This window comes from Taudactylus pleione, unplaced genomic scaffold (assembly GCF_031769625.1).
Source record: "Taudactylus pleione unplaced genomic scaffold, aTauple2 ptg000085l, whole genome shotgun sequence".
NCBI classification, from domain to species: Eukaryota; Metazoa; Chordata; class Amphibia; order Anura; family Myobatrachidae; genus Taudactylus; species Taudactylus pleione.
Window position 1 is genome coordinate 17385171 of NW_028284487.1, and position 16779 is coordinate 17401949.

Consider the following 16779-nt stretch of genomic DNA (forward strand, 5'->3'; position numbering starts at 1 on the left):
AACAGACATTGGCTAGATGGATTTGTATGACGATCTCTGAGGCTTACATTCAGGAGGGCCTTTCTGTTCCACCTTCTGTAACTGCTCTTTCTACTCGGTCTGTGGGTCCCTCGTGGCCAACTCGCCGTGGCGCCTTGGCTGTACAGCTTTGTAAGGTGGCCACGTGGTCTTCTGTCCAGACCTTTCTAAGGTTTTATGCCTTTGTTAGTTTCGCCTCTCAGGATGATTCCTTTGGGCACTGGATTCTCCTCTCAGCGCAGGGGCGTCCCCACCCTTAAAAGGTCTGCTTTGGGACATCCCCAAGGTCTCCCTGTGAAGCCTATGGACCCTGAAGAAGAAAATTAGAGTTATGGTAAGAACTTACCTTGGTTAACTCTCTTTCTTCGAAGTCCATAGGGTCCACAGGGCACCCACCCTGACGCACCTGGCTTCAGGTGGGCTTCATTCTGGTCACCGGTTTTCTGTCTCCTACTGTGTGAGAATGTGATTCTTGTGTGTTTCAGACTTCCTTCTCTCTTTTATCCTCCTCCGGCTTTTGGCTTATTACGAACTGAGGTGCCTCTGGCTCAGGGGCAGGGTATAGGGAGAGTGGCCCGGTGCATCCTGGGAGCAAAAGTTTAACTGCGTGGTGCCCGGATGTCTAAGCCATCACCTACACCCCCAAGGTCTCGCTGTGGACCCTATGGACTTCAAAGAAAGAGGGTTAACAAAGGTAAGTTCTTACCATAACTCTCATTTTATCTACAAAATGATTTGGTAAACCCCAGAGGCAGTGTCTAGTAACATCACTGGATTAATATAAAGATGTCTGATGCTGTTTGGGGCCCAGCTATTATTTTAATTTTTTTTGCATTTGTGTCCTATGTGCAATGTATTACACCTCTAGTTAATACCAATACGATAATGGCAGAGAGATATGCCTAAAGAGCAAGTAAAGCTACTGTTTGACTTTAATATGTTCCCTGGAAAGCGCTATATAACATGGTGGTGTTATACAAACATAAAAACCCAATGATAAGCATTACTAGATAATAATATATATTAAGAAACTGGGGGTCTATATATGACCCCTTTTTACTTATCTGCAGCAAATTGCCATGTCAGAATGGGTGAGCTCTTCTAAACGAGTAGACAAAGGGCCTGATTCAGCAGTATACGCTAGTGCATTGCTGAGACAGATTCCCGATGTTTGGGAATCTGCGCAGGTGCCAGACCTATTCTGTGCATGTGCAGAAAGGGTCTGCGAGTACGCTTGCAAACTGGCAGCAGACTGTCAGTGATTGACAGTCTGCTACCGTTTGGGGCGGGGAGGGGGCGGCGACAGCCTCGGTTACCCGAAACAGAGGTGTTTCGCTGCAGTTGGGGGGGAGGGAAGAGGCCAGGATCTCCGTTGGGTGACGGAGATTTCCTGGCCTCTCCCTGTAAACTGCGGTGTCCAGCCGATGGTACGCAGATTAACCGATGCTGCGTTAAACAACGCAGCTTGGTTATGTAATGTAATGGCGGCATGATGCCTCCTGCTGCATTACCATTTCTGCAAGGATCCCACTTGCAAAGCTGCCTGCGTATAGCTTTGTAATTACGATCCTTACAGAATCAGGCCCAAAGACTGACAGACAACTTAGAAGCCTTGATTAGCAGAAATGTATTGTGTGGGTTGGTGGAATCATAGACTGTAAAAGACTGGGGAAGTAATAGTTTTTGACTGTTGCAGTGGAATATCAGTATAACACTGCCCAATATATTTTACCTTAATGATTCATATAGGAGCCTTTCAATTTTTGGAATTGTAAATCAGACTCTGTTGTAAATTTTAAGCTTACGTGAAGCATCATATGATTACTGTCGAAACCGAATAATTGGGTAAGACAGAATCTGTTTGGCAATCAGGAAAACTTGCACAACGCCATCTTGTGAATGGCAGCAAGACTCCATTTTAGAAAAGAAAGCTTACACAAGCGCCATTTTGTCAAAAATATAGTACACAATCCACAGTGCAAAATTGATAAAAGTAGCAATTTTGCTACTCACAACGCAAAGTTGCTAAAAAGTAGCACGAACAGCTTTTTATCAATCTTCCCCTAACACCTACCGACAGTGTTTAGCAGACATAAAATAACTTTGCAACACATTAAAATCACCACAGACTTATATTTGAGCAGTAGCAAAGTAGTGGTGTTTTCCCCTGCATTCACATTAACACATACGCGATGTAGCAAAAAGTAGCAAATTAGTGGTGTTTTCCCTGCACTTCATGTTAAACATAGGACAACGCAAAATAGCTATTTAGACGCACAGCCAGCTTTTTAGTGACCTTTCCCAAATGCTCACACACATACACAGAAGCCTTTCCAACTTAGTGCTGGTCGCTAAGTGCCCCACAGACCCTCAATCACACAACACAATTTAGTGTCATTTCTCCCCGCATACACATTTAAAAGCAATGGTCCCGCAGCGCGAAAGGAATGATTATTACTTGGTTTAATCGCAATGTCAGCATATAAAGAAATGAATGTTTTCTGTAACTCTGGCTTAGTAAATGACAATTGGACCGTGTTTGGTGCCGTACTGATCTACTCTGTTCCCACAGCGTTTCGGTGGCATCGGTGAGGAGATCAGAACATGTGGCTATGAAATATGAATGTTAGAGAGAATAACTTCTTGAAATGTTGTATGCCATAGTTAGATTAGATTTATTATGCAGCGGGAAGGTGAACACAATCAGGCTGTTAGAGGCTGGGTTGAGTCTTTGCACTGACCTATGAATTGTACCGTAACGGAAGAAGCAAGTAGAGGAACCAAACGTATTCTATTGTATTGCTTATCCCAGTACGGGTATATATGTGAGTGCTCTGAAACAAGATGCCAGTCTGCGGTGTTCCTGTTATGCTGTTCGACGGAGGTCTCATTATTGATGCCGGTATCTGGTCCCAGAGTGCACGCATATGTATTGACTGTACTTTATGACCTAATGTTTGTACAATTTATTTTGCGCTCATTGTTAGATCATAGCGTGGTAACATCTGTACTTTTACCTGAATAATAATCTTTAGCGTGTTGGACCGCTATTCAACTGTCTTAGAGTTTTATTAATGGTATAATTAAACACAACGCTAATAAGCGACATCTTGTGGTTTTAGAAGGTATAGGCAGGTTTTGTCTTAGAGGTTCTAGGCAGGTGAATCTTAGAGGTTTATAGGCAGGAATGTACTAAAGGTTTATTTACAATTCAACAGTTGGGGGCTCGTAGGTTTATCACGTTATCTGATACATGGTAACACTCGGTCAGTTCTCTCTCAGCAAAAGGGTGGAGGCGCCTTTTGAGAGACGCATTAGTCTTTCATTACCACAGTGTTGCTGAGAGCGTACTGCCGGTTATTGTGTAGAGGAAGCGCTGATCAGAATCCAGGGACAAGGAGAGAAAAGTCGTTTTCTCTCATTGATAAAAGTTTAGAGGGCGTAGCATAATAGCGTTAAGGTAATAACACGTGGGCCTGGTCGCATCACTGTGTATGCGACTAGTCGCACAATTGCGTACACGTACTTCCGGTTGTACTGGCACGTGTTTGAACAAAGCCATTGAGGTTTTCATTTTTTTTCTTTACCCTCTGCGCAAACCTCACAACACCACATGTCTCCACCCGAAACACGAACCTGTTTTAACTGTAAACAAACAGGACACTTAAGTAGAAACTGTACAGTAAAAGGAGTAGGGATCCCACATCAGGGAAGACCTAGATATCCCCATAAGGGATATGCTCAAAGGCCAGCAAATGTTCAGCAGGCACCAGCTCCAATTGTAGCCGTAAATGCTTTATTGGAGAATGGTAGCCAACGCTAGGGGTCAGTTCATACCTGTAGTCTACAGATGGTCAGGTTAACGGGAAGTACTAGGGAAGAACCGGTCATGATGGTTGATGTAGCTGGTACTGAATATCCTTTTCTTGTAGACACAGGGGCGACCAGGTCGGTGATAAAATCTCCCGTTAATTTGCAGGTGACCAATGAGACAGTACCAACAATGGGTGTAACAGGTAAAGTGGAACGTTAACCTTTAACAAAGTCTGCCAAGGTTACTATTGGGCCATTGCATACCAGGCATTCTTTTCTCCTGGCTGCTGCGGCTCCTACTAACCTACTGGGCAGAGACTTGTTATGTAAGATGGGATGTGTTATATATTGCACCCCTGATGGTGTATTTTTAGATATCCCAGAGAGAATGGTATACGAGGTGCGGGATATGTTAGACACTCCTCAAAGGATAATGTATCACTCTACAGTTTTAAATGAAACTCCATCACAGGTAGATGAAATGTTGTCCCTAATTCCAGATTCCCTTTGGACTAAAGATGGACAGGACACTGGATTAATGGCAAACGTAAGCCCTGTAATGGTAAATTTAAAAAGCGGAAGGCAAGTCCCAAAAATTCCCCAATACCCACTAAAACAGGAGGTAGAGTTAGGGGTGTATCCCATAATTGAGAGGTTATTGCAGCAGGGAATTTTAGTCCGTACAGCAAGTGTAGCCAACAGTCCCATTTTTCCAGTGAAGAAGGCTGGTGGGAGGGGTTATAGGCTGGTACAAGACCTTAGAGGGGTTAATAAGGTGGTAGAGAGCCAATTTCCCGTAGTGCCGAATCCAGCTGTCATCCTTATGCAAATTCCACCAAATGCAACCCATTTCACTGTCATTGATCTTTGTTCTGCTTTCTTCTCTGTACCTCTTCATCCTGACTGTCAGTACCTATTTGCATTCACATACACATGGACACGATTACCCCAGGGTTTCATAGACAGCCCTAATATCTTTTCCCAGGCATTACACGATTGTTTACAGTCTTTTCAACCCACCAATGGATCTGTTCTAATTCAATATGTAGACGATTATTTGCTATGTTCTGACTCGTTTATGTCATGTTTGAATGATACTAAACTTTTGTTGCTTCATCTCTCGCAAACAGGACACAAGGTTGCTAAGGACAAACTACAGCCGTGCCAATCCAGAGTTAAATACTTGGGACACTGCCTAACCCAGGGGTTATGACACCTTACAACAGATAGAATCCAGGCCATACAAAACATGACACTGCCACGTAACCAACAGCAAATCCGTACCTTCTTGGGAATGTGTGGCTATTGTAGAATGTGGATCCCAGGTTTTTCTATTTTGGTCTTACCTTTACAGGAATTAGTCTCTTCCTCAAAACCCGATCATGTCATACACACAGAGGAATCAGAATAGGCTTTCCTCAATCTTAAGGATAGTCCGACAAGAGCTCCTGCATTGGGAATACCCGATTATGAAAAACCTTTTGATTTGTATTGTACGGAAGCTGATGGTTGTGCTGCAGGTGTCCTTACACAAAAACATGCGGATGCCAGTAGGCCCGTAGCATATTACAGTGCACAATTGGACACTGTGGCGAGATCACTCCCAACCTGTTTGAGAAGTGTAGCAGCAACGGCTCTATTGGTCAGGAAAAGTGAGGATGTGGTATTGGGCCATGATATGATTGTCTATACCCCACATGCTGTGTCTGCCCTGTTGAACTCTGCCCAAACCAGACACATATCCTCAGCTAGATTCACCAAATGGGAACTAGCTCTAATAGCACCCTCAAACATCACTATAAAGCGGTGTAATACATTAAATCCAGCAACGTACTTAACGTATGTGCATAAGAATGCACAAAGGGTGGAGGATGAGTCTCTGGTAGAAAGTGAGTTTTGCAAAGGTATTGATACGCATGATTGTATGGAATATCTTAACCAGACCTTTACCGCTAGACCTGACATACGTGACATACCTTTAGAGAATGCAGATGTGACATTTTACAAGGATGGGAGTTGCCATAGAAAAATGTACACAGGAGAGTTATATACATGTTATGCTGTTGTAGATGACACAGACATCATAGAAGCTGAACCACTTGGTCCTCCTCACTCAGCCCAAGTGGCGGAGTTAGTAGCACTGAGAAGAGCGTGTGAATTGGCAGCAGGCAAATCTGCCAACATTTACACTGACTCTAGGTATGCATTCGGGGTGGTTCACAATTTCGGAGCTCTATGGCGTCTGAGAAATTTTAAGACAGCAGCAGGCACACCAGTCGCACATTCCAGAAACATAAAAGGATTATTAAAAGCAATTCAGTTGCCCAAAATGGTAGCAGTAATAAAGTGTAAAGCCCACACATGTGAGGAAGATCTGGTATCATTGGGCAACAACAGGGCGGATGAAGCTGCCAAGTGGGCAGCAGGTTTAAAAACAAATGTACCCATAGAACAAGTAATGGTTTTCCAAACAGTTGACATGCAGAAATTAATTGAGATGCAAAATTTGTGTTCTACCCAAGAGAAAGCAACCTGGAAGTCTAAGGGATGTGGGCAAGAGCCCTCTGGACTCTGGAGGGACGGACAAGGTAAGCCGGTGGTACCTAAGGTGTATTACCCAAGCCTGGCAGAGGCAGCACACGGACAGACTCACTTGGGGAAACAAGGTATGTGTAAGTTAGTGAAAGCATATTGGTGCGCACTGGGTTTTTCTTCACAAGCGGAAAAGAGAGCAATGTCCTGTCTGACCTGTTTGAGGAAGAACATAGGGAAAACGATCCCTACCGAACCATCCCACATTCCCCCAACTGATGGTCCTTTCCAGGTAATACAAATTGATTTAATCCAATTACCACCCTGCAGGAATCTCAAGTATGTGTTAGTTTGTACCGATGTATTTTCTAATTGGGTAGAGGCATACCCAGCAGCTACTAATACTGCTGTATTCACTGCTAAAAAGATTGTACAGGAATTTGTATGCAGGTATGGTATCCCTAGAATGATTGAAAGTGATAGGGGCACCCATTTCACCGGGGACATCTTCCAGATAATGTGTAAATTGCTGGGTATTGATAGCAAACTCCACACCCCATATCGACCCCAAGCCAGTGCCAAGGTGCAGAGAGTGAACGGCACTATGAAAAACAAATTAAGTAAGATCATGGCTGAGACTGGACTAACATGGCCAGAAGCACTACCTTTGGTCCTACATAGCATAAGGACCACTCCTAGGCCTCCACTTAATCTGTCCCCATTTGAAATACTGTTTGGTAGACAACCTCATTTAATTATAAGCCCACAGGAAGACCTGAAGAGTAACGGCGAGGTCACTGTTAAGTATCTTATAACAATGAGCAAACAGTTGCAGCAACAACAGCAGAAATTGAAATTGTTGTCACTCGATATGCCAGAGATAAACTGTCATGATGTCAAACCTGGAGAATATGTTATGATCCGAAATTTTTTACGCTCAGGTTGCCTAATAGATCGATGGGAGGGGCCGTATCAGGTGCTGTTGACGAGTGCCACATCCCTGAAGGTGGCCGAGAGAGATACCTGGGTCCATGCCACTCACTGCAGAAAGTTTAATCAACCGGTGGAGAAGCAGGGCAGAGTTGAAGCAGATAATGAGGATCTGGCAATTGCGAACCTGTTCCGGAAAAATTAAAAGGTGACAGTGAGAAACCTGAGCTATAAGAAAATTGTAGATCAGTGTCACAGCAAAAGAACTGTTCTGCTGTGCGCATGTGTGAATTCTTCTTTCAGAATTTCCATCATGATTGGTTTATCAGGAGATTCCTGGTTCTTCTGACGGAGGATAGATGGAGGAGGCGGGAGCTGATGCTGGTGTAATGGAGTGAAATCGAGAGGAGGAGTGCTATACCAAACCAGGGAAGTGCCGGTCCAATTTCAGTACAGTAAATTGTTGTGAAAATATGAATAACAATAATAAGGAAGAACTGTATTAAAATCCTGAGTTATGATGTAGTGTATAACAATGTAGCCTGAGTTTGAGTGGTCGTGCATGGATATAACGTTTATGTTGTTTTAAGTCATCTTAGGTAATGCAGTCCCAACCCCTTTCAAGGCTCTCTTTATAGGATAGGTGCATCCCCACATCTTTCCCATGATCCCTTTAGGATCCACGGTGTGCATATAAGGGCAGTTTTATGTCCCTCCCGGAGACGCATTATCTGAATGGTTCAAATGACCACACTGTGTCATACCATAATAACATTGAACGGTATATTCTCATGCATGACTAAACAGATTCAGAATAGGTTGTGATAGTGCTTGATTGGCTATCAAAGGGTGGACTGTCGAAACCGAATAATTGGGTAAGACAGAATCTGTTTGGCAATCAGGAAAACCTGCACAACGCCATCTTGTGAATGGCAGCAAGACTCCATTTTAGAAAAGAAAGCTTACACAAGCACCATATTGTCAAAAATACATAGTACACAATCCACAGTGCAAAATTGATAAAAGTAGCAATTTTGCTACTCACAATGCAAAGTTGCTAAAAAGTAGCACGAACAGCTTTTTAACAATCTTCCCCCAACACCTACCGACGGTGTTTAGCAGACATAAAATAACTTTGCAACACATTAAAATCACCACAGACTTATATTTGAGCAGTAGCAAATTAGTGGTGTTTTCCCTGCACTTCATGTTAACATAGGACAATGCAAAATAGCTATTTGGACTAGGGTGAGCGGGTTCGGATTTCTGAAATCCGAACCCCCCCGAGCCCCCCCGATCCGAGGCCGATCCGAGTCAGGCTCGACTTTTCCCGCCTGACTCGGATCGGAAATCGAGGCAAAACGTCATCATCCCGCCTTCCGGGTCTCGCGGGTTTTGGATCCTATATAAGGTACCCGCGTCGGTGCCATTTTCTCACTCGGCTGTGGACAGTGAAGAGGGAGGGTGGGAGTTAGGGCTGGCTGGGCTGTGTAGTGTAGTGTAATGCAGAGTAGTGTTGTGCTGTGCTGCGCTGTGCTGCTGTTGTCCATAGGGGCTGTGTCCACTACTTCAAAGTCCATAGGGGCTGGCTGTGTTGTGCTGTGCTGCTGTTGTCCATAAGGGCTGTGTCCACTCCAAAGTCCTGTGCAGTGTCCCAGTCCTAAAGGGGTGCTGTAGTGTTGTCCAGGGGGTGCTCTGTCCGTCAGGGGTGCTCCCCCCAAGTGCTAAAAAAATAATATTTTTTGTGTGTTTGTGAATTGTGTGCGCAGTAGCCGCACGTGCATCAACAAAGTAGTGCCAAGCGTGCGCCTGTGTCATAAGTAAAGGGCCAGCTGGCTTGACCGTTAAAGGGTGCTGTAACCCCCAAAGTACACTCCAAACCAAATAAAAAAATATTTTCTGTGTTTGTGAATTGTGTGCGCAGTAGCCGCACGTGCATCAACAAAGTAGTGCCAAGCGTGCGCCTGTGTCATAAGTAAAGGGCCGGCTGGCTTGACCGTTAAAGGGTGCTGTAACCCCCAAAGTACACTCCAAACCAAATAAAAAAATATTTTCTGTGTTTGTGAATTGTGTGCGCAGTAGCCGCACGTGCATCAACAAAGTAGTGCCAAGCGTGCGCCTGTGTCATAAGTAAAGGGCCGGCTGGCTTGACTGTTAAAGGGTGCTGTAACCCCCAAAGTACACTCCAAACCAAATAAAAAAATATTTTCTGTGTTTGTGAATTGTGTGCGCAGTAGCCGCACGTGCATCAACAAAGTAGTGCCAAGCGTGCGCCTGTGTCATAAGTAAAGGGCCGGCTGGCTTGACCGTTAAAGGGTGCTGTAACCCCCAAAGTACACTCCAAACCAAATAAAAAATATTTTCTGTGTTTGTGAATTGTGTGCGCAGTAGCCGCACGTGCATCAACAAAGTAGTGCCAAGCGTGCGCCTGTGTCATAAGTAAAGGGCCGGCTGGCTTGACCGTTAAAGGGTGCTGTAACCCCCAAAGTACACTCCAAACCAAATAAAAAAATATTTTCTGTGTTTGTGAATTGTGTGCGCAGTAGCCGCACGTACATCAACAAAGTAGTGCCAAGCATGCGCCTCTGTCATAAGTAAAGGGCCGGCTGGCTTGACCGTTAAAGGGTGCTGTAACCCCCAAAGTACACTCCAAACCAAATAAAAAAATATTTTCTGTGTTTGTGAATTGTGTGCACTGTGGCTGCACGTGCATCAACAAAGGAGCAGCGCCAAGCGTGCGCCTGTGTCCCATAAGTAAAGAGCCGGCTGGCTCATTTTTTAAAGGGTGGTGTAACCCACAAAGTGCACTACTCTCCAGCAAAAATAAAAAAATATTTTCTGTGTTTGTGTGCGCCTTAGCCGCACGTATATATCAATATAACATAAATGGAGGACCAAACTTTCTCCGATAAAAATAAAATAGGGAAAGATCAAGAACCACTTCCTCCTATTGCTGTTGCTACTGCTGGGAGTTGTTCATCATCCCAGAGAGGAAGTAGGAACACCACTACTTTTACTAAACAATTGACCCTCCAACAGTCCCTAGCGATGAGGATGAAGTACGACAGCAGTCATCCTGAAGCAAAACGTATAACTGAGGCCTTGACTGCTATGTTGGTGTTAGACGTGCGTCCGGTATCCGCCATTAGTGCAGTGGGATTTAGACAATTGATGGAGGTAGTGTGTCCCCGGTTCCAAATCCCGTCTAGATTCCACCTGCATCCTCAAAGCAGCAGCGACAAGCGTGCATCTGTCTGTTAAAGGGTGGTGTAACCCTCAAAGTGCGCTCCACAAACAATAAAAAAATTCTTTTTTTTTCTCTTTGTGAAATGTGTGGGCTGTAGCCGCACCTGCATCCTTAAAGCAGCAGCGACAAGCGTGCGTCTGTCTGTTAAAGGATTACATCGGTGACAGCATCCAAGTAGGCATGTCAGACAGTCCGTACCTGTACTGGCAGGAAAAAGAAGCAATTTGGAGGTCCCTGTACAAACTGGCTCTATTTTACCTGAGTTGCCCCCCCTCCAGTGTGTACTCCGAAAGAGTGTTTAGTGCAGCTGGGAACCTTGTCAGCGAAAGGCGTAGGAGGTTGCTTCCACAAAATGTGGAGATGATGTTCATAAAATGAATTATCAACTCTTCCAGGGAGACCAGCCTCCAGAACGTTCAGAGGGACCTGTGGTTGTGGATTCCAGCGCGGACAAATTAATACTCTGTGAGGATGAGGATGTACACAACACTGAAGAGGGTGAGGAATCGGTGGATGAGGAGGATGAGGACGACATCTTGCCTCCGTAGAGCCAGTTTGTGCAGGGACAGATTAATTGACAGCTTGTTTTGTGGGGGCCCAAACGAACCAATCATTTCAGCCACAGTCGTGTGGCAGACCCTGGCGCTGAAATGTTTGGTTTGTTAAAGTGTGCATGTCCTGTTTATACAACATAAGGGTGGGTGGGAGGGCCCAAGGACAATTCCATCTTGCACCTCTTTTTTTTCTTTGAATTATGTACTGTTTGGGGCCTAGTTTTTCAAACTGCCATCCTGTCTGCCACTCCTAGATGGACCACGTGTTTGTGCCGCCCACTCGTATCTTTTAGCGTAGTCATCCAGCTACCTCGGTGCAACCTTTTGGTTATTGAGGTTAATAATAGCATAGGAGCAGAAAAACCCACAAATTCTGTGATTTTAGCTGTTTTTATGCTTTTTTTAAAAAAAATACAGATCCAAAACACAAAACCCAGAACCCAAAACACGGAAGGGTGGTTTTGGCAAAACCAATCCAGATCCAAAACACGAAGAAAGATCCAGATCCAAAACCAAAACACAAAACACGAAAAGTGGCCGGTGCACACCCCTAATTTAGACGCACAGCCAGCTTTTTAGTGACCTTTCCCAAACCCATACTGGCATGCTCACACACATACACAGAAGCCTTTCCAACTTAGTGCTGGTCGCTAAGTGCCCCACAGACCCTCAAACACACAACACAGTTTAGTGTCATTTCTCCCGCATACATATTTAAAAGCAATGGTCCCGCAGCGCGAAAGGAATGATTATTACTTTTTTTAATCGCAATGTCAGCATATAAAGAAAGGAATGTTTTCTGTAACTATGGCTTAGTAAATGACAATTGGACCGTGTTTGGTGCCGTACTGATCTACTCTGTTCCCACAGCGTTTCGGTGGCATCGGTGAGGAGATCAGAACATGCGGCTATGAAATATGAATGTTAGAGAGAATAACTTCTTGAAATGTTGTATGCCATAGTTAGATTAGATTTATTATGCAGCCGGAAGGTGAACACAATCAGGCTGTTAAAGGCTGGGTTGAGTCTTTGCACTGACCTATGAATTGTACCGTAACGGAAGAAGCAAAAAGAGGAACCAATGAGAACCTGCCAACGTATTCTATTGAATTGCTTATCCCAGTACGGGTATATATGTGAGTGCTCTGAAACAAGATGCCAGTCTGCGGTGTTCCTGTTATGCTGTTCGATGGAGGTCTCATTATTGATGCCGGTATCTGGTCCCAGAGCGCACGCGTATGTATTGACTGTACCTTATGACCTAATGTTTGTACAATTTATTTTGCGCTCATTGTTAGATCATAGCGTGGTAACATCTGTATTTTTTACCTGAATAATAATCTTTAGCGCGTTGGACCGCTATTCAACTGTCTTAGAGTTTTATTAATGGTATAATTTAACACAACGCTAATTAGCGACATCTTGTGGTTTTAGAAGGTATAGGCAGGTTTTGTCTTAGAGGTTCTAGGCAGGTGAAACTTAGAGGTTTATAGGCAGGAATATACTAAAGGTTTATTTACGATTCAACAGTACATACAGTACATGCAAACAGAACCTACTCGTAAAACAGTGAATAAATTATTTTTAGAAGGCATCTAAGGGGCCTATTTATCATTGTTGTCAGTTTGGACATCATACATGTATCATTCTCAGCAATAAATAATTCATTTCTGGGGCTATTTATCAATCTGATTTTGTCTGGACAGTTGGTTTGATAAGAGCCTGTGCACATGTAGCCATTGGGCCGTGTATATTAAAAAGTATAACCAACGATTCCTCTCCGCATATAAAATGTGGTAGGCTGCAATGGATAATGTCATCTCAAGATCGTGCTAGCTATTGGGTGGTGAAACCCCAATGGTTTGCTTTATGGAGCTTGATAAAATAAAGACCACAGCCCATAGAAAAAGGGGACTTTGTTAATTAGTTGAACAATGAAATTTATCTCTCTACACGCTCTTAATGGGTGGGAAGGACAGAACATTCCAATGAGCATTGACAAGTTGGATACGTTGCTATAAAGGGGCTAATGTAAAGTTGGATGTATTATCTGCAAAATAAATCTTTGAAATAAAATCGGATCTCCCCAAAAAAATGAAAGTGCTCGCAGCCTAGGCCCTGATTCAGAGCCTCTCGCGGCCGCTGCCCGCACGCTGGGATTGTGGGCGTTTTTTTTTTATCTCCGGCCACTCGCAAAGCTGTGAGAGACCACCCACAGCTTGTGCGAGCGGCCAGGAGACCATTGCAATAATCGCGACCATCGACCTTGCGACGAGACCCTAAGGTAGGGTCTAGGCTGCTGCAAGGCCGAGTGGACTTCCTGCTCTAATAGAGCAGGAAGTCCACTACTGACATCAGTAGTGATGTCATTAAGACCTCCCTACAAACGCCAGGCGTTCCTAAAGGAATTCCTGCGTTTGTCCAGCCACCCCCCCTACCCGGCCACAAAACGGGGCGAGCTGTCACTCACCATCGACAGCCGCCCCGTCCTGTTGTGAGCCCCATAGTGACTGAACTTCAGTCGCTCTGTGGGGCTCGCGCACGCACACACCGAACGCGGCGCATGCGCAGTGCCTAAACATTGGGCCACTTGCGAGCGGCTCTGAATCAGGGCCCTAGTCTGGTAGCAGCAAAGTTGGGGGAATGATCATGAAATGCATGAGGTTCTCCTCTAAATTGCCACTACCAGCATTAGTCTATGGCAATCTGGGCTAGTGACACTAGAGCAGAAAAACAAGCAGCGTGGGCTCCTGCTGCTGCAGTCATAACCAACCCTACCTACACTGGTCAGATGTAACAGATCCTCAATAGTAAAATTGGTCCCCAAAGAATGAACAGTCTTTATTCACATAAAGTGACCTTTTAAACATGTATCTTTAGCCCACAGGAACACACCCTTCCCCTTTACTGTGTGTTTACTAGAAGAGGTCTGTAGCAATGCTACAGACCAGCTTTTATGACTTCCACTACACAGAGTATATACTGTAGTATATTTTAACCTGTATATCATAGAAACAGTGGGCGCTGCGGCAACAGCAGTCAATGAGAGTCTATCTGACTCTCATTGGCTGATGTTTAACACACACATCGCCGCCAGCGCTGGTGGTGATGTGTGTGCAGCAGCAGCAGCAGCCAATGAGAGTCAGATAGACTCTCATTGGCTGCTGATTCACACACACATCGCTGCCGCTCTGCGGTGTTGTGTGTGCAGTAGCAGCAGCAGCCAATGAGAGCCGTCTGACTCTCATTGGCTGCTGGTTAACACACACATCGCCTCCAGCGCTGGCGGCGATGTGTGTGTTATGCACAGTCTGAGCCCGCCTGTCACCCTCCTCCTGGCGCTATTGGGCAAGCGCTCAGGGGGAGGGAAGGGGCTCAGCTGTGCAGCACAGGACCGGCGCTGGAAGCCTAGCGCCGGTCCTGTGTAAATGTGTAGCGCTGACCGCACTCACTGTGGACAGCGCTACACTGGCTAACTAGGGCGGGCCGGTACCGTGGCCAGCGGCGCCCCCCATGCCACCGGTCCCACGGCGCCTAGGGCATGCACCCTGCTCGCCCTGCCCTAGTTACGCCACTAGGTCGTTGACAAGATTGCAGTGTGTAGGTTCAATATCGCTTGTTCTGGGCTCAAGGGAAATCGTCGGGAAAGTTGGAAACGATTGCCTTTCGCTCCTGTGTGTACCCAGCTTAATGTAGACTTTGGGCCGTATTCAATTAGAAGCGAAAAGTGCATTTCGCGATACTTTTTCTCCGATGACGTCATTTTCGCCAATTTCATTTATCCCCATATTCAATTTCAGCGTCTTTTCGCCGGTGCAAAAACGCAATGCAATGTAATAGGAAAAAAGGACACCCCAAAAAAGCACTTTGAAAAAGTGGGCTAAAAAAATCAAAGTGGGGGTACAAATTCAAAAACTAGCGAAATAGCCTTTGTGGGGGTCTTCAAGTATGGGGGAGGTGTATTTTTGATTGCAGGTGTTTGCTGAAGGTGTGTTTTGCGAGCTTTTTAATGCTTGACTCTAGCAACTTTAAAATATGCTTGCACCCAAATTTGATGGGACTACTTATTTTCCCCCCAAAAATGTTGCTAAATACTATTCTTTACCACTTAACCAAAGATGCTAAATTGCTCCTATTGAGACCATTTGAAAACCCCAAATACCTTTAGCAGGATTATTCGGGGGTACCCATAGTGATCCCCCATGTCAGAGCATCTTTAGGGGGGTGTCAGGCTGATTTCCCCATAAGCAACAGGACTTTTCGCCGATTTCGATATCGCCGGGTCCCATTTTTGCACATTTGCAATTGAATACGGGGACACACGGGGACGCTCGCGATACTTTTTTGTACCTGAAACCAGCGATGACGGCGAAAAGTCCGGCAACGGACTTTTCGCTCCTAATTGAATATGGCCCTTAGTTTTGAAAGCAGGTAGTCCCATCAACACAGAAACAGTGCAATATGTGCACCTATTTCAGAAGAAGAAGAGGAAAAGTAGAGCTATTGCTGCAGTGCACTATATTGTCAGTACATTTTAATCTGTCCTTTGTTAAAACATATTAGTCTTTATTCAATCAATTAAAAATATTACCATATAGAGGTTATTACAACTGGCGAAATATATTAAAATGAATTCATCGTTCAACAAGATAGAAAGATGTGCATGAAAGAATTAAATTAAGTGTTTTTTAAAAGAAATTCATATATGCCGCTGGCTGTATGTGATCAAATTCTTATACAGTAGTATTGATGTTATTCTCCCAATATCACTGTTAGGATGTAGTCATATGTGGATTTGTATAGATTTTAACAATCTGCATCCTTTGTTCTTGTCAGTGATATAATTATGGATAGATATGTATCGGCAGCAGCTAAATTGTAACAAATTGTATTAAGGTAAATTGTTAGTGCAACTATTAAAAAGTAGCAATCTCAGTTGGCAACTAAAGTAACACTTCACATAAATGCTGGCAGTAGGCGAAACGCGCGTTGGCGTTTCTTCTCATATGCCGACTGGCTGTATTCTACTGTTAAATACCAATGTTTTGATGTCATATATGTTTATATCTGCAGCAGCATAAGGGAGTACCTTGCACGCAATATTCCCGCATAGATAGATGACTGTGTGATTTATAGAACGGAGCTGAGTACTACTATATGAAGCTAGTTAGCCCAAACACTACAGCAACACTGTGGTGTGAATAAGACTACTGCCAGCATTTATGTGAAGTGTTACTTTAGTTGCCAACTGAGATTGCTACTTTTTAATAGTTGCACTAACAATTTACCTTAATACAATTTGTTACAATTTAGCTGCTACCGATACATATCTATCCATAATTATATCACTGACAAGAAAAAAGGATGCAGATTATTAAAATCTATACAAATCCACATATGACTACATCCTAACAGTGATATTGGGAGAATAACATCAATCCTACTGTATAAGAATTTGATCACATACAGCCAGCGGCATATATGAATTTCTTTTAAAAAAACACTTAATTTCATTCTTTCATGCACATCTTTCTATCTTGTTGAACAATGAATTAATTTTAATATATTTCGCCAGTTGTAATAACCTCTATATGGTAATATTTTTAATTGATTGAATAAAGACTAATATGTTTTAACAAAGGACAGATTAAAATGTACTGACAATATAGTGCACTGCAGCAATAG